Source organism: Pistacia vera, unplaced genomic scaffold (genome assembly GCF_008641045.1).
Source record: "Pistacia vera cultivar Batoury unplaced genomic scaffold, PisVer_v2 Contig213, whole genome shotgun sequence".
NCBI lineage: Eukaryota > Viridiplantae > Streptophyta > Magnoliopsida > Sapindales > Anacardiaceae > Pistacia > Pistacia vera.
Window position 1 is genome coordinate 1253811 of NW_022196017.1, and position 19442 is coordinate 1273252.

The 19442-nt window shown below is 35.9% G+C and overlaps 1 pseudogene; it reads right to left on the reverse strand.

The window, feature by feature from the left end:
• Positions 1–3133: 3133 nt before the first annotated feature.
• Positions 3134–19440, reverse strand: LOC116129716 (annotated as a pseudogene).
• Between the last annotated feature and the right edge of the window lie 2 nt (positions 19441–19442).

The following is a 19442-nucleotide window of genomic DNA, read 5'->3' on the forward strand; positions in this document are numbered from 1 at the left end:
TTAAATAGCCGCTATTTGCTTCTTTATTTTGGTATTATTCTATATAAATTTGGGCAACACAAATGCAAGAAATGTGTCATTGAGATAGGTTTAACTAAGGAGTTGTTATGATGGATTAGCAAAACAATATGTTGCATTTGCTGCAAATTAACCACATCCAAAAGCACAAAAGGTTATTGAAAAGGAGAGAACAATGCATGAAGACTACCGCTAACTCATGTATGCTTGTTGCAACAATCATTACCAGCATAATTTTTGCAGCGGTCCTCAAGTCATTACCATTTAAATTGATGGTTGGACTCTCTACACTCTTTGAATAAATAATCACCATGTTGGTAGCTTTTAGCACAACCCTTTTATTAGATTATCATGATAGATTAAATTGTGTCACCATGCTTACTATTGTAGTTGCGTCTATACCAGCCACTCTATTGTTCTATTGCAGTATCCTTTTCTAGGAGATATGTTTTGTTTAACATACTATTCTGGGTTTTTGTTTAAGCCAAGTAAAGTCATGTTCTGATTTACTTAAACTTGAAAGTTTATTGTATTGTATCATCCAAACCTATTTATATTAATTAAGTTTTTCGATTCAATTATGCAGTAACTTTTTTCCTGTAAGTAATTGTTGTTCGAGGCAGTGGTGATGAAATTGTAATTGAGAGGGTCATTTTAATTTTTTCATACATGATAGTATAATATAACATGTTGAGAATAAAAATCAATCTAAGCCCAATAAAATGAAGCATCAGTAGAAGGACCTGGGGGAAGCTAAGAAACAATCCATAATAAAGTACATGGGCCAGCAATAAAATGTGGGCTACTGAAAACTATAATGTTATTTAGGTACCAGTAAAATTCTATATGAGACGATTTGGGGGTAGCAGTTGATTCCGGCCTTTAAATAACTGAAAGAGTTTTGGGTAGGTCTGCTGTGGCCGATTCCACAGTGGCTGATGATGTGTCAGGTGCCCGCTGTAAACACTAAACATAGCTCAAATTCATAGTTAATACATTACAACTTATAACAAAAGTCCATGTTTATGTTACTTAACCATTTGACTGATTAAAAGCAATGCAATTAATACATCTTAGAATCCTATGCCACCAATGTGAGTTTGAAGAAGACAGTCTACCGAGTTAAATTTAATGTAACAAGAACTTTGTCACTTCAATTATTAACTAAAAAGATAGTCAAATCCAAGTTTAGGTGTTCTCCTCACAAGCATATTCTATTTCAATTTCTTTCGCTTATCCTATTAGTTTGGTGCTCGTACAGTTATTTATTCTGTTTAGATTCTTCCATGTAGGGTTATTTTATTTCTGTTTCTGGAATGAAAATAGATGTGAGAGATGTGAGAATCAGGCATAGCCAGTAGAAAGGTTAATCCAATCCATAATGATATTGTTGATGCGAGATTTTGGGCATCAACTAATCAATACGTGTGCAGCGTTGATTGATTAAAAAGCACACGTCAAAAGAAATATATAAAGAGAAATAAATGCTATAAGAACTTTTAAAGTGGTTCGGATGCTAAGGTAGCAAGTCCTACGTCCATTGATTTGTATTGATAGTGAATGTGGGTTAGGTCGCAACAACGGACTGACTTACAAAAGGTTTAGAAAAAGTAAATGAATTAGGGGTAAAACGAATTTTCTAAAATATTCATATGGCTAATATACTTACCCCCCTCTCCAAAATCTGGAACTCTAACTGCACTAATTAATAGCCTAAACAATAATTTGTGATAAGGTAAGGTGTTGTCATATACACACATAAGATATGGTGTATTAAATTAGAAATGATTCATAAATTAGTTTGTGCAAGTATGTATAATCATAGGATAGAATAGGAAGAGGTTTGAGTTTGAGATAGCTTACTGGAAGCAAAGTTTGAAGGGAACTATCCAACTTCAACTTGAACCACAGTAGGCTAAACAAGTGTTAAAAAATAATAGGTGATTTCTGAAGAAGGGTGGGTTACTTTGGCAGGCAGCTTAAACACATAGTAATGTGAAAAAAAGCGATCTAGGTAAGGGTGAGGCGTTGAGGATGGAGGTAGCAATTAAAGTGAGTGACGGCTCTTATAAACACAAAGTAATGCAATATTCCTGATTGAACCCCCAACTCTCAGACGGCGATGAGATGCGATATGGAAATTAATATATTTTCCAAATTCTATGAATAAATCATGTGGAATGGTAAAGTTAAGTTTATATGTGTATTGATAAGTGGTCAGGTCGTCTTGATATGGCAATAGCAATCAGATTGTGACTAAATTAATCATCAAATTAATATGTATTATTTTGGCTCTCCTTTTTATAAAATTTGAAGAATCTGGAAAAGTCTCTGTTGGGCTCCCTAATAGTATCTCCAAATGATTTTTTATAAGACCCAAACTCTTTATTATAAAGAGTTTATCCATAAAAACAGAAATCTAACTTACTCTTTATCTTTAAAATATAAATTAGAAATTGAGTTTGACTCTTTACATTTTAGAGAGTTAAATTTCACTATCTATCTTAATTTTAATTAATAAATTACAAGTTTCTAATTTATTAATTCTCTCTTTCATTAAGAGCATCTCCAATGGTGATCTTTATTCTGAAAAGCGTCTTTTATATAAATAAAGAGCATCTTCATTCATTTTTAAATATAAATAACACAATTTTTATTTAAATCCAATAGACTTTTTAAATTTAATGAAGATGCTCTTTATTTTTAAGAAAAATACTTAATGGGAGAGATAATTAATAAATAAAATGCATAAGAACTTGTACTTTATTAATTAAAATTAGGATAGAGAGTGAAATTTGACTCTCTAATTTATATTTTAAAGATAAAGAGTATGTTAAACTCTTATTTTTATGGATAGACTCTTTATAATAAAAAGTTTCGGATATATAAAGAATCATTTGGAGATGCTCTTTCTTAATCTATTCCTATCCATTTTCTATATAAAAGCACCACCAGGTCCACCACTCTTGCCATTATTATTATTATTTCCTAGTTTTCTAGGTGTAGTTTGAAGCTTGTAGGGACTTTTCCAGTATTGGGAACTTTCTAATTCCTTTGTTTATTATTACTGTTTTTGAGTCCCATTTTGTTCTGGTTTTTAACCCTCAAATAAACTTCACAAAATGAGAGTAGCTAGGCAGCCTGCTGCAGCTGTTGCAAAAATGGAGTGCAATTCTAGTGAAGACGACAGTGAGTTAAGCAGAGGGCCCTGGACTCTTGAAGACGATACTCTTGAATCCTGAAAAGGAGGTTAATTTAGTGGTTATCCAAACAGCTTCAATCTTGATCGATACATATCCATGCCCCGTTCACTTTGACCAAATTTGGCAAAAACTTTATGTGATTGACAAATGGCAGCTATTGTTAGTGTTTTGAACTTTGAAGTAATCTGCATGCTCGATAGGTTTCATTGTTATCAGAAGTTTAAAACTAATAAAGCAACTAGAATCGATATTGATATTGTGATGCCTGGGGCTGAGAGGAAGTTGGAGGAGCAATTTCATGGCAGTCTCGAATGTTGATGTTTCTTTTGAATGAAATTAATTACTCTTTCATTAGATAGCTGCTATTTGCTTCTTTATTTTGTTATTATTATTCTATATAAATTTGGGCAACACAAATGCAAGAACTGTGTCATTAATTATGCTTTGTTAGTTACATGAATAGTAAGACATTTAAGTGAACTACAATACTGACTATTTGTACAAAAAAAAATCATCCTTTCCAGAAAAAAAAATTCAGGAAGGGGAGAAGCTGAAAGCTTTGCTAGTTGTGCTTGGCGGCGTCCTAAATGGAATGCTGTAGCGATCCATATAAACAGACCTGAGCCAAAAGATAACACAAAATCTTCAGCCAAAGGTATAAACACTAAGAGAAAGAATGCATTATGTAATTAATGTACCAAAGTTGAGAACAAAATAGCTAGAAGCAGTTAGATACTGACAATGCAAAAGCTCATGAATTAATGAAAACATTTTTGAGACTTAAAATAATATCGGGAAGTTGGTTTAGACTTACAGGAAGGGCATAGAGGGAAACGGTTGATGTTCTCCCATGGAGAGTGCCAAACAGTAGTTTGTACATTCCTGCTGCGGATGCATCTCCAAGTCGTTGGACAATTACGTCTATGCATACCTGTGAACTTGTTGTCAGAAAGCCCTGATGTTTCGCTACTTTTGACATTTTAAAATAGTAGCACAACAGATCAATGTATACAAGAATAAAAAGAAAACTTGAATAGATGCTAATTATGTGTCATATTCTTTGAGGACAACATCTCAAATTGAAGAAACTAATTATAAGATCATCAAATAATGGGCATACAAGGTGATTCTATGCTCCACATTCCAGTTACGATAAAAATAAAAATCAATTATAGATTGCTTACCTTAGCTTTGTATTTCTCCTCTGGGAGACCACAGTAAATAAAATTTCTCTTCCAGGCCTGGTCACAACATAAGTAACCACCTACAAAGTAATGAGATGCCTAACTGTAAGATTTACTCAACATTTGAATTTTAGAACAACTTCCAGTTAAATGTCTTCTGAACCCCGTAAAAATTGCATATCTATAATGTTACAGAATCAACTGACAGTAATACTGGATCAACAATACATAACCCTCACTACAAGAGGAAACAAAGTAGGAACTCATGACAAACCTTTCGTATGGTCTCAGAAGCAGCACCCCACCACCCAAGTTGGCCATATTGCAATAGCAATCATATTTGAAAAGGACAAATGGAGCAGCACAATACCACAGTAACCCCAGCAATAGAAAGGATATGTCCCTGTACATATTGGGTAAACCAATAAGAAAAAGAAATTGTATTAGTGGCATCTAGCATGAGTATTGGTGTTTTTCTCCTAAAAATTCATTATCATACTTTTCCTTGGCGACTCAAGATAACACTTGCCATTGTACACTTCCCATTGTCTAGGCATAATACTATGAAACAATGTTATCTAGCAGCATCCCCAATAGTGACCACCTCTAACCCCCATAAAAATTTGAATTACGATATGGGAAGTTTATTTATGCATTTCAGAGGTGGTTTTGCAAAGACAGTATATGCCACAAACCTTCTTTATCTAGGCTAATACTAAATTTCATATTCATAATATCTACCTCATCAACTTTCGAACAAACTTTTTTCTTTTCTCTCTACTAGAAAGGAGGTAGGGAGAGAGGGAAGACTATAATTATTCTGCCAAGTATAAACACATCCCTAACACATTCTTGAAGAAATTTATTGGAAACGCAAAGTATAAAATCAATACATTACAGCACAGAACTTAACCATAGAGGTAGCATACTGTAAAGTTATTTGTCAGCAAGATAAAACAGCAATAAAGCTATTTATCTGGGCAAACAATCTCTTCTACCAACAGAGCTGCAACAGTCATGCAATAACGTCACTTTCTGCAATTCAGCAAAGAATGGTGGCCCAGTAAGATTCGATATGGTATAAAATATACAACAAATGCATTTCAATAAGAGAAAGAGAAAAAATATAAGGAAAGACGATCACCAAAAATCGGAGCAGCCAGAATCAGCAATTAATCTCAATTTAATATGCCAATCTTTTATTGTTAACCAGTAAACGTGCCAATGATTTGAACTAAAAGATAATGTAGTGCTTGATATATATAAATGATCTTCCGTAACTTTCAGTCAAAATACAAGTCAGAGGTGGTTTAAAAAACCCAAAATACATTTCTGAGAGCAAGGCCGCTTTACCTGAAAATAGAAAAATGAGGAGACAACTGCACTCAGCCACAGGAATAAGACACATACAACAGATAAGTTGAGGAGAGTATAAGCCAGAGTCCATCTAGGATAGCCCCAAGATGAGGCTTCACAGTTGAAGTGAACTTAGGGAAGATGCTTTGGCTGCAGCGGCAGTCTGCACTTCAGCTCACTTTGTTGATCAGAATCAGCTTTTCTAAATGCAAAATCAACCAGGTTAAGATCTTATACAGCTCTGAGCTTGTGTGTTCTGTGTCTGTGAATGCATGCAAACGTTCTTCTGTAATGTGATCCAGATGTCTTCTATAAATTGCAGCATATTAACATAATATATTCAATGAAATTCAAATTTTGCCAAAAAAAAAAAAAGAAACCAACTATTCAAATTCCAACCTAGATGTCTTCTATAAATTGCAGCATATTAACATGATATGTTTTAGTGAAATTCAATTTTCAGAAAAGAAGAAACCATTACTTTCAAATTCCAATTATGTTATCACTAGGCATCAACAGAAACCAAAACACTAAGTGGAACAAAGAATATATGTTATATAGCTAACCTTATGGGAGTTAACTCTTCAGAAGGATGAGATATATCCTTATTGATTCTTTTGATGACTGTGCTGCGAGTTCCATCAACAGAGCAGCAACAGGAGGAGAACTACAATGAACAAGCCCTTGGTTTAAAGGAAGATAAAAAAAGATTAACAATAGCAAAAGATTGTACAAATTGAATGGAAAACGTACATGGACCTAAAGAGCCATAGCTGTGCAAACAATGAACCAAAAAGCTGGCCAAATGTAGCACCACCCAATGAACCCAAACAATCTTGAGCCTGACTGATAAAGACAAAGTTAAATGTCTCAAAAACCACAATTTTTACCACAATTTTCATAAGATCGTGTATACAGACCTCACTGTTCATCACATCAATTACTCTAGCCCAAGTTGAAGAAATTGTAATCAAATTAGCAAAGCCACCTTCAACGCAGAAATAGAAATAATAATATTAAACTATAACCAAAATGCTCTCAACAATAGGTTACTGTGAAAACCAAGTACAAATAACTCAGTTATTGTCTTCCCCAAAGGAAGAATCCATTCTGACTGAAACATAAACCCAACCACGGTTACTCCAATCTACAGAACTTGCGGTGCTAGTTTATTAAGGTCACCCTCTGTCTCCTCTTTCAATTTACCCTACACGTGGGAAAGCACATGTTCACTAAGATAGACTGAGAATAAAATCGGAGAGCATTACAATAACAGTGGTTCTCGTCTCACTCCAAGTTGGATGATAATACCCTGCTGAGGAAGACTGCCATAGATGTAGAATACAACAAGCGATCACCAAAAAACCTATGTATCAAAACCAAAGCCTGGATTCAAGAAGCACCTATTACAGCACGATATGCAAACGACATAATCAAACTCAAAAACTTCAGCTATTAGCCTAAACGATGATCTTTTCCTCTCTTCTCAATTACGACAAAGATGATATATACATGCATGTAACTCCACTTTAGTCACAACCCTGAAACAATAGCATGACACAGCAATTTGCAAAGACTAAAACAAATTACTTGCATTTTAAAACAAATAATGTTATAGAGACTGAAATGAAAAAAAAAAAAAAAATTATGGTAACTAAAATGCAGCTACTTAACTTAATACATTTAATCAAATGGTTCAGAATTTGAGTGACAATTTGTGAAAGCTCCTCAATTAAAACTTATACCAAGAATAGAAATCCATGAAGAATACCTTGGATTTAGAGAGATTAGGCAGGAAAATATGAGAGTTGAAACAGGCGCAGCTATTAAAGTCAGCAATAACATCCGACGAAGAACCAGGCAATTTGACAAACCAAGTGAGATCGCTCCTTCATCACGCAAGGTACACACACAAAGGCGCTCAAAATCTACGGTAAAAATATAATTATTTAAAACAAAAATGTAAATTTAACAGTGAGATCAAATGAAATGAAAACGTACAAAGAAGAAGCAGGAGGAGGAGTGGAGAAGAGCGGAGGTCTCGTGCGGGTGCCCCGAACGAACGAGGAGACGATCGCATCTAACGTGATTTGTTCTAAACATCATCGTTCTCGTCTAAACGGAGAAACTGAATGAGCTTTCTCGTGTATTCTCAACTCAAGTCGAACCGTCAATGTCAACTGTACGGAAAAAGATGTCCTAAATTGAAGGATTTTTTATTTAAGTGGGTCAACCCGAAATATAGCCCAATTAAACCAAGTCAGCCCATGTGGATGATTCCATCGTATTAATTTTAATATAAAAAATATACATTGGCACTAGAGCTCAACTCGAGCCCGAGCAACCCATGGACCCTCTCGTTTGCAGGCCTAATTGGGACTAGTTTTGCCTTATTTTTACACGGTTAATTCAGTGATTGCATACGTTGTTGGATTGCTGGTTATCAAATCGTGTATCGTATCGTGTATCAAATCTAATTTTTGAATCATATATCGCGTATTGTATCATATCGTAAGATACGTCTTTTTTAAAAAAATTAATAAAATAATTAAAATTTTCTAAAAATTAATATAATCCCCAAGATTAATTAAAGAATTTTATAGCATTATTGACTTTAAATTATGGTATTACATAATCAAAATACACAAAATTCCAAGATCAATGTCATATCTATATCTCCACTTATATTATTATTATCATGTAAAATGGGCAATACATATCCCTCTTTACTTCTCCATGCAAAATAGGTAATTTGGACAAGTTTTAGTGAATCGGGTTGGTTGACCCGGTTTCGACCCGATTTTTTTTTGGACATTTGACCCAATTAATAAAGTCGTATCAATTTATATCGATATTTTTAGGATACGTATCGTATCGTAGGATACGTATCAACGTTTCGAATGGTTTAGGATACATCTTCTGATACATATCGTTGGCGACCTGTATCAAATCGTATCTATGATACGTATCGGGTATTGTAGGATACTAACACCATGGTTGATTGTACATCAGCAGTATTAGTTAGAACAAGCGTTAAAATCCTTTAGGTTTAATAACATTAATCCCATCATAAGAAGGGCTTTAGTAAAGAAAGCCAAGCAATTTATCATAGTAATTAGTGATTGTACATCAACTCCATTTATACACAGACCCATTAAATTTTCAGATGATCCGCACCATCCCACAGGGGCTATATATCATCTGGTAAAATAATCGACTGATGAGCAAAGTTACTTACACTAGAAGTGCCCTCAAGTTAGAATCCTTGGACAGGAATCCCCAAAAAATAGACTATGCATTAATATCTACGAAGAAGAAAGATAACACCCAAGGGCAATTTTCTATTGTCTGGTAAGGCCTTTCAAACTTGCACATCAAAAGACTACTTAAACATTACCTACAACCATCGTTTTATATCCCAATACCACAAGATAAGCTATTGGCGAAAGACTTTTCTTCTTACCATCTTCTTGACACTGGGAGAACTTTCAAAATCATGATCTGCAACCTGCCATTAACACAGTATGTCAGTCAGGTAAAGTAAAAATCACATAGATTACAAACTGCAGGACTCAATCATCAATCATTATTCCGGTTCAATTAGCAGTTCACGCATGTGCCAATGATGGTCCATCGAAATTAAGCAATCAACTATATGCTCAACTTATTTGTTGATACGTGATTTTGACACCAATGAAACGCACGTGTGAAATGTTGAGTTGGCCCAAAAACACACACGTGAATGGAAAGGAAAATCATGTAAATACATTGGAAAGGAGTTTAAAGTGGTTCGATGTTAAGGAAGTTAATCCTACTCCACTGATGTTTTTTTAATGATAAGGGTCAGGTCGTTTTAAACAATTGACTTTACACTGATGATACAAGGTAACAAAGATTGTCTATTCTAGAAAAGAGAGAGAGATTGGCAGGATAAAATATGCGAATCCCCTTAATAAGAAGGAGCTCTCATTTTAGAGTGAGATGCCTTAAGATAATTCACTGAATCGTTAAGTTGGTGGGATGTGTAGCTGCACCAGAATGCCAGTAAACTCTTCCCAATGTCTGACCTTTCGCACTTAACTAGTGACACGTCAGCCCTATTTCCCCGGGCATACATAATATATTTAGAGCCATTTCAATTTTTTGTTGAATGTTCCCCTGTTGTTGTAAGTGCAGAAGGTTAATCAAAACTATGAGCCAAAAAAATCGAAATGATAAAGAAAGAAGTCCCACCATATCCACGTGGTCAGAACTCAGAAGCATCATCATCCATCCTTCGGCGCTTCTCTCCCTGTGTTGGGATGTCCCATCCATGCACCGATTCATCATTACTTCAGATAAAGTTTCAGTCCACGAATTATGTCCTGGAACCTACAAACAAGAAAAAGGAAACCCCCATAGATCGTGAGGCAAATCAAATTTCTTGTATTTCAATATGTTCTATGTACAATATTTCTCCATGGAAACAAAGAAAATAACTTCCATTCACAATCAAGCATATATGTTGCAAGAATAGCAATATTCCCACTCATCTCCACCGAGTAATACCAACAGATCAATAACCGCAATATCCATGACATCCTAAACAAGAAGGTATAAACGAGACTAACCGGAATGCAGTACACAAACGACGTCCCAGACTCGTATATCAGGTGAATCAAGTGAAGAAGTCATAGGATACTGAAAATCCATGAACTGTTTGTCCTCCATACGAAACCATCCTACAATAATAACACACAACAAATCTTTTTAGTATAATAAATATGATCAAAGTGGCAATAGAATGCTATCATCAAACGCAAATACTACCTATAAGCACCCGCATAGAACTCATTTCCCAACATATCTTGTATCATTCCCTAAAGCGAACCAAGGTATGGGGCTGAACCCATCTCATAGTTGTCGGATTAGAATCGCAACCTACACATAGTAATACTAAAATCAAATAATTCAGCTCTCCAAATTCATCAACAATTAATTTTAGGGATACTGTTATAAAACACCCTGCTTTTTAATCAAATATACGGCAAAAACTGGGTGTAATTACAATCAAAAGGTCAAAAAAGGATGTCATTATCTTTTTAGTGGGGACTGGGTTCACAAGTACGGAAGCGCCGTCGTCTTTGCTTATAATTGTTGAAGCTGTAACACTTTTAGGTATTGGCAATCCAATCGAAGGCCGATTTGTTAGCCATCTGTCCCATGCCGAGGAAAGAAATTGCCAGCATTTTAAATGGAGTGGTAGCCAGTGAAATCTGCAAATACTCCTCCAGTGTTGGAACATAGCCTTGATTGTACCACTTGGCTTCAACTAAGTATGCTTCAACCACTGTCTTCATCTGGTGCTCCATAAATAATTAAATTCAATGCAAGACCGCCTTATAATAAAATTAAGGTGATTAAATATAGAAATGGCTTGCCTCTTCTACTGCAAATCCATCAATATGATCTCCCCAATCTATTAAATAGTTTCTCATTCCATGCACAGCACATTAAAAATTATGACCATCATGTAAAATTTATGCTTTAGCTTATGTTCTGAAAGTGTAAAAAACAGTTTTTTATGTCAAAATAAATGTGAACATATCTAATAATATAGAACTTTAATCCCATAAAACTGTTGCAATTTTGTTCTCCACCATAGAAACCAGGTGGGATAGCTAATTCACTTCACTATCGCCTCCCGGAAGAGCTTGCGAATAATGTAAAAGATTTGGGTATGTTTTGTTGAGATAGAAAGGCGGACGATAAGGAGCTGGAACAATGACCGGATTCGAAACTTGTGTAGTTACCGCATGCCGATGCGGTTGATGAGTGGTGAGGTAACCTAATTCTGACCTGCCTTGAACTCTTTCAGGGAAGTTAAGCTTAGCTTTGCTTCCTTTGAACCTGAGTGCCGCTTCATCGTACGCGAGTGCAGAGGCTTCAGCCGTATCGAAAGTCCCTAGCTGCTTTCTTTGGATCCCGAATCTCGGCGGCCCATTTACCCCACGGTCTTTGACGAACTCCTCTATAGTGTCTTCTCCTTACATTACCTTTTACAAGCACGTTAGCTTAGTTTTTGTATACAAATGAAACGAAAATCAAACTACAATAACACATTTACGTTTCATTGTAGTAAAATGGATGAAAGTATATGAGTTGGGGGGAAAAAAAAAAACAAAAAGCGTAAACATTACTTAATCTTATAGGAAACCAAACAAATCGAAAGAAATATTATCCTCGTTCTTCTAGAGGCGCAGATTGAGATTGATCTTGTTGACCGGCGTTGTAGTGAGAGGTGGTTAATTAAAGGGTTTTGATTAAATTGATGAAGTGGGTTGTTTTCGGTACTTCCGATTACTTGAGCAAGTGCTGAAACCATAACCGAATTATCTTGCTGGGATCTAACTGAGTAGGCTGGGAAAATGGGATCTTCCTCTTTTTCCTGCGATTCATCGGACGGAAGGGCCCTTTTCCCATGTCTTGGATCCACTTTATATACTTGTTCTTACACCCTACAAATTTGCTATAGCTACAACTTCTTTAAATGCAATTCACTCTAAACTTACACATATGATTTTGACGAGTGGTAAGCTTGTTAGCTGATATATGGGTGCTTATTGTTGGTTGTCGACTACTTCAGTATTAATGGGTAATGGAGACGCACTTGGGGGTCAGGCTGCCCGATCAGCGGGCGGGTGCCCCGCTTCCCGGTGAGCGGGCGGGGGTCGCGGGGGTAGCGCCCCTGAGCCCATAGGCGGTTTTGGGCTTTTCCATGTATAACTGCTGTATGATTTCTTTTAAGTTTTTAATTCCTTTTTGGGTTGGGCTTAGGAATAAGAATCCTTGTAAAACTAGGTTTAATCTTTTAAACCTAGTATATAAACATACTTTTCTCTTGTTATGTGTGTGAAAGCAATTCATTCATTGTAAACGAGAGATGTGAGGCATATTGCAATAATATTGACTCAGCTGGACGTAGCCCATATTGGATAAACCAGGATAAATCACGCGTATTTTTTTCTTTGTTTACTGTTTATTTTGTTTTACTATTATTATTTTGTTCATATTGTTGTCTCTATTTCGTTGACTTATAAGGAGCTGGAACAATGACTGGATTCGAAACTTGTGTAGTTACCGCATGCCGATGCTGCTGCTGAGTCGTGAGGTAACCTAATTCTGACCTGCCTTCAACTCTTTCAGGGAAGTTAAGCTTAGCTTTGCTTCCTTTGAACCTGAGTGCCGCTTCATCGTACGCTAGTGCAGCGGCTTCAGCCGTATCGAAAGTCCCTAGCCATACCCTAGCTGCTTTCTTTGGATCCCGAATCTCGGCCNGTGGCAATAGAATGCTATCATCAAACGCAAAATACTACCTTATAAGCACCCGCATAGAACTCATTTCCCAACATATCTTGTATCATTCCACTAAAGCGAACCAAGGTATGGGGCTGAACCCATCTCATAGTTGTCGGATTAAGAATCGCAACCTACACATAGTAATACAAGTAAAATCAAATAATTCAGCTCTCCAAATTCATCAAACAATTAATTTTAGGGATACTGTTATAAAACACCCTGCTTTTTAATCAAATATACGGCAAAAACTGGGTGTAATTACAATCAAAAGGTCAAAAAAGGATGTCATTATCTTTTTAGTGGGGAACTGGGTTCACAAGTACGGAAGCGACGTCGTCTTTGCTTATAATTGTTGAAGCTGTAACACTTTTAGGGTAATTGGCAATCCAATCGAAGGCCGATTTGTTAGCCATCTGTCCCATGCCGAGGAAAGAAACAATTGCCAGCATTTTAAATGGAGTGGTAGCCAGTGAAATCTGCAAATACTCCTCCAGTGTTGGAACATAGCCTTGATTGTACCACTTGGCTTCAACTAAGTATGCTTCAACCACTGTCTTCATCTGGTGCTCCAATAAATAATTAAATTCAATGCAAGACCGCCTTATAAGTATAAATTAAGGTGATTAAATATAGAAATGGCTTGCCTCTTCTACTGCATAATCCATACAATATGATCTCCCCAATCTATTAAATAGTTTCTCATTCCATGCACAGCAACATTAAAAATTATGACCATCATGTAAAGATTTATGCTTTAGCTTATGTTCTGAAAGTGTAAAAAACAGTTTTTTATGTCAAAATAAATGTGAACATATCTAATAAATATAGAACTTTAATCCCATAAAACTGTTGGCAATTTTGTTCTCCACCATAGAAACCAGGTGGGATAGCATAATTCACTTCACTATCGCCTCCCGGAAGAGCTTGCGAATAATGTAAAAGATTTGGGTATGTTTGTTGAGATAGAAGAGGCGGACGAGAAGGAGCTGGAACAATGACCGGATTCGAAACTTGTGTAGTTACCGCATGCCGATGCGGTTGATGAGTGGTGAGGTAACCTAATTCTGACCTGCAGTGAGAGAGCGGAGGTCTCGTGCGGGTGCACCGTAACGAACGAGGAGACATCGCATCTAAGCGTGATTTGTTCTAAACATCATCGTTCTCGTCTAACGAGAAACTGAATGAGCTTTCTCCTGTTTCTCAACTCAAGTCGAACCGTCAATGTCACCTGTACGGAAAAAAGATGTCCTAAATTTGAAAGGATTTTATTTAAGTGGTCAACCCGAAATATAAGCCCAATTTAAACCAAGTCAGGCCCTGTGAGGATTCCATCGTATTAATTTTAATATAAAAAATATACATTGGCACTAGAGCTCAACTGAGCCCGAGCAACCCTGGACGCCTCTTTGCAGGCCAATTGGGACTAGTTTTGCCTTATTTTTACACGGTTAATTCAGTGATTGCATACGTTGTTGATTGCATGGTTATCAAATCGTTTATCGTATCGTGTATCAAAAAATCTAATTTTTTGACATCATATTCGCGTATTGTACATATCGTAAGATACGTCTTTTTTAAAAAAATTAATAAAATAATTAAAATTTTCTCAAAATTATATAATCCCCAAGATTAATTAAGAATTTATAGCATTATTGACTTTAAATTATGGTATTACATAATCAAATTAATCACAAATTCCAAGATCAATGTCAATATCTATATCTCCACTTATATTTATTATCATGAAAATGGGCATACATTCCTCTTTACTTTCTCCATGCAAATAGGTAATTTGGACAAGTTTTAGTGAATCGGGTTGGTGACCCGGTTTCGACCCGATTTTTTTTGGACATTTGACCCAATTATAAAGTCGTATCAATTTAATCGATATTTTTAAGGATACGTATCGTATCGTAGGATACGTATCAACGTATCGAATGTTTTAGGATACATCTTCTATACATATCGTTGGCGACCTGTATCAAATCGTATCGTATGATACGTATCGGTTATTGTAGATACTAACACCATGGTTGATTGTACACAGCAGTATTAGTTAGACAAGCGTTAAAATCCTTTGGTTTAATACATTAATCCCATAAGAAAGGGCTTTAGTAAAGATAGCCAAAGCAATTTATCATAGTAATTAGTGATTGTACATCAACTCCATTTATACACAGACCCATTAAATTTTCAGATGATCCGCACCATCCCACATGGGCTATATATCATCTGGTAAATAATTCGACTGATGAGCAAAGTTACTTACACTAGAAGTGCCCTCAAGTTTAGATCCTTGGACAGGATCCCCAAAAAATAGACTATGCATTAATATTCTACGAAGGAAAGATAACACCCAAGGGCAATTTTCTATTGTCTGGTAAGGCCTTTCAAACTTAGCACATCAAAAGACATACTTAAACATTACTACAACCATCGTTTTATATCCCAATACACCAAGATAAGCTATTGGCGAAAGACTTTTCTTCTTACCATCTTCTTGACACTGGGAGAACTTTCAAAATCATGATCTGCAACCTGCCATTAACAAGTATGTCGTCCAGGTAAAGTAAAAATCACATAGATTACAAACTGCGAACTCAATCATCAATCATATTCACGGTTCAATTAGCAGTTCACGCTATGTGCCAATGATGGTCCAGCTGAATATAAGCAATCAACGTATATGCTCATACTTAATTTGTTGATACGTGATTTTGACACCAATGAAACGCACGTGTGAAATGTTGAGTTGGCCCAAAAACACACGTGAATGGAAAGGAAAATCATAGTAAATACAGTGAGAAAGGATTTTAAAGTGGTTCGGATGTTAGGAAGTTAATCCTACGTCCACTGATGTTTTATTAAGAAAGGGTCATGTCGTTTTAAACAATTGACTTTACACTGAGATACAAGGTAACAAAGATTGTCTATTCTTAGAAAGAGAGAGAGAGATTGGTCAAGGATAAATATGCAATCCCCTTATAATAGAGGAGCTCTCATTTTAGAGTGAGATGCCTTAAGATATGATCACTGAATCTGTAAGTTGGTGGGATGTGTAGCGTGCACCAGAATGCCAGTAACTCTTCCCATGTCTGACCTTTCGCACTTAACTAGGTGACACGTCAGCCCTATTTCCCCGCATAACATCATTTATTTAGAGCCATTTCCATTTTTTGTTGAATGTTACCCTTGTTGTTGTAAGTGCAGAAGGTTAATCAAACTATGAGCAAAAAAATCGAATGATAAGAAAGAAAGTCCCACCATATCCACGGGGTCAGAACTCGAAGCATCATCATCCATCCTTCGGCGCTTCTCTCCCTGTTGGGATGTCCCATCCATGCACCGATTCACATTACTTCAGATAAAGTTTCAGTCCACGAATTATGTCCTGGAACCTACAAACAAAAAAGGGAAACAACCCAATAGATCGTGAGGCAAATCAAATTTCTTGTATTTCAAATTGTTCTATGTAACAATATTTTCTCCATGGAAACAAAGAATAACACATTCCATTCACAATCAAGCATATATGTTGACAAGAATAGCAAATATTCCCACTCATCTCCACCGAGTAATACCAACAGATCAATAACCGCAATATCCATGACATCCTAACAAGAAGGATAAACGAACTAACCGGAATGCAGTACAACAAACACGTTCCCAGACTCGTATATCAGTGAATCAAGTGAAGAAGTCATAGGATACGGAAAAAATCCATAACTTGTTTGTCCTCCATACAGAACCATCCTACAATAATAACACACACACATCTACCAACAGAGCTTGCAACAGTCATGGCAATAACAGTCACTTTCTGCAATTCAGCAAAGAATGGTGGACCAGTAAGATTCGGATATGGTATAAAATATACAACAAAATGCATTTCAATAAGAGAAAGAGAAAAAAATATAAGGAAAGACGATCACCAAAAATCTGGAGCAGCCATGAGAAATCAAGCAAATTAATCTCAATTTAATATGCCAATCTTTTATTGTTAACCAGTAATACAGTGACAATGATTTGAACTAAAAAAGAAATAATGTAGTGCTTGATATAATATAAATGATCTTCCGTAACTTTCAGTCAAAATACAAGTCAGAGGTGGTTTAAAAAACCCAAAATACATTTCTGAGAGCAGAGGCCGCTTTACCTGAAAATAGAAAAATGAGGAGACAACTGCACTCAGCCACAGGAATAAAGACACATACAACAGATAAGTTGAGGAGAGTATAAGCCAGAGTCCATCTAGGATAGCCCCAAGATGAGGCTTCACAGTTGAAGTAGATAACTTAGGGGAAGATGCTTTGGCTGCAGCGGCAGTCTGCACTTCAGCCTCACTTTGTTGATCAGAATCAGCTTTTCTAAATGCAAAATCAACCAGGTTAAGATCTTATACAGCTCTGAGCTTGTGTGTGTTCTGTGTCTGTGAATGCATGCAAACGTTATCTTCTGTAATGTGATCCAGATGTCTTCTATAAATTGCAGCATATTAAACATAATATAATTCAATGAAATTCAAATTTTGCCAAAAAAAAAAAAAAAGAAACCAACTATTCAAATTCCAACCTAGATGTCTTCTATAAATTGCAGCATATTAAACATGATATGTTTTAGTGAAATTCAGATTTTTCCAGAAAAGAAGAAACCATTACTATTCAAATTCCAATTATGTTATCACTAGGCATCAACAGAAACCAAAAACACTAAGTGGAACAAAGAAATATATGTTATATAGCTAACCTTATGGGAGTTAACTCTTCAGAAGGATGAGATATATCCTTATTGATTCCTTTTGATGACTGTGCTGCGAGTTCCATCAACAGAGCAGCAAACAGGAGGAGAACTACAATGAACAAGCCCTTGGTTTAAAGGAAGATAAAAAGAAGAATATAACAAATAGCAAAAGATTGTACAAAATTGAATGGGAAAACGTACATGGACCTAAAAAGGCCATAGCTGTGGCAAACAATGAACCAAAAAGCTGGCCAAATGTAGCACCAGCACCAATGAACCCAAACAATCTTGAGCCTGACTGAATAAGAGACAAAGTTAAATGTGCTCAAAAAACCACAATTTTTACCACAATTTTCATAAGAGATCTTGCATACAGACCTCAGTGTTCATCACATCAATCACTCTAGCCCAAGTTGAAGAAATTGTAATCAAATTAAGCAAAGCCACCTTCAACGCAGAAAATAGAAATAATAATATTAAACTATAACCAAAAATGCTCAACAATAATTTACTGCAAAAACCAAGTACAAATAACTCAGTTATTGTCTTACCCAAAGGAAGAATCCAATTCTGACTGAAACATAAAACCAACCACGGTTACTCCAATCTACAGAACCTGCGGTGCTAGTTTGATTAAGGTCACCCTCTGGATCCTCTTTCAATTTACCCTGCACGTGGGAAAGCACATAGTTCACTAAAGATAGACTGAGAATAAAAATCGGAGAGCATTACAATAACAGTGGTTCTCGTCTCACCTCCAAGTTGGATGATAAATACCCTGCTGAGGAAGACTGCCATAGAATGTAGAATACAACAAGCGATACACCAAAAAACCTATGTATCAAAACCAAAGCCTGGAATTTCAAGAAGCACCTATTACAGCACGATATGCAAACGAGCATAAATCTTAACTCAAAAACTTCAGCTATTAGCCTAAACGATGATCTTTTCCTCTCTTCTCAATTACGAACAAAGATGAATATATACATGCATGTAACCCCACTTTAGTCACAACCCTGAAACAATGAAGCATGACACAGCAATTTGCAAGAGACTAAAACAAAATTACTTGCATTTTTAAAACAAATAATGTTATAGAGACTGTAAATGAAAAAAAAAAAAAAAATTATGGTAACTAAAATGCAGCTACTTAACTTAATACATTTAATCAAATGGTTCAGAATTTGAGTGACAATTTGTGAAAGCTCCTCAATTAAAAACTTATACAACAAAGAATAGAAATGCCATGAAGAAGTACCTTGGATTTAGAGAGATTAGGCAAGGAAAATATGAGAGTTGAAACAGGCGCAGCTATTAAAGTAAGCAATAACGATCCGACGAAGAGACCAGGCAATTTTGACAAACCAAGTGAGATCGCTCCTTCATCACGCAAAGGTAACACAACAAAGTATGCGCTCAAAATCTACGGTAAAAATATAATTATTTAAAACAAAAAATGTATAATTTAATCAAGTGAGATCAAATGAAATGAAAACGTACAAAGAAGAAGCAGGAGGAGGAGTGAAGAAGAGCGGAGGTCTCGTGCGGGTGCACCGTAACGAACGAGGAGACGATCGCATCTAAGCGTGATTTGTTCATAAAC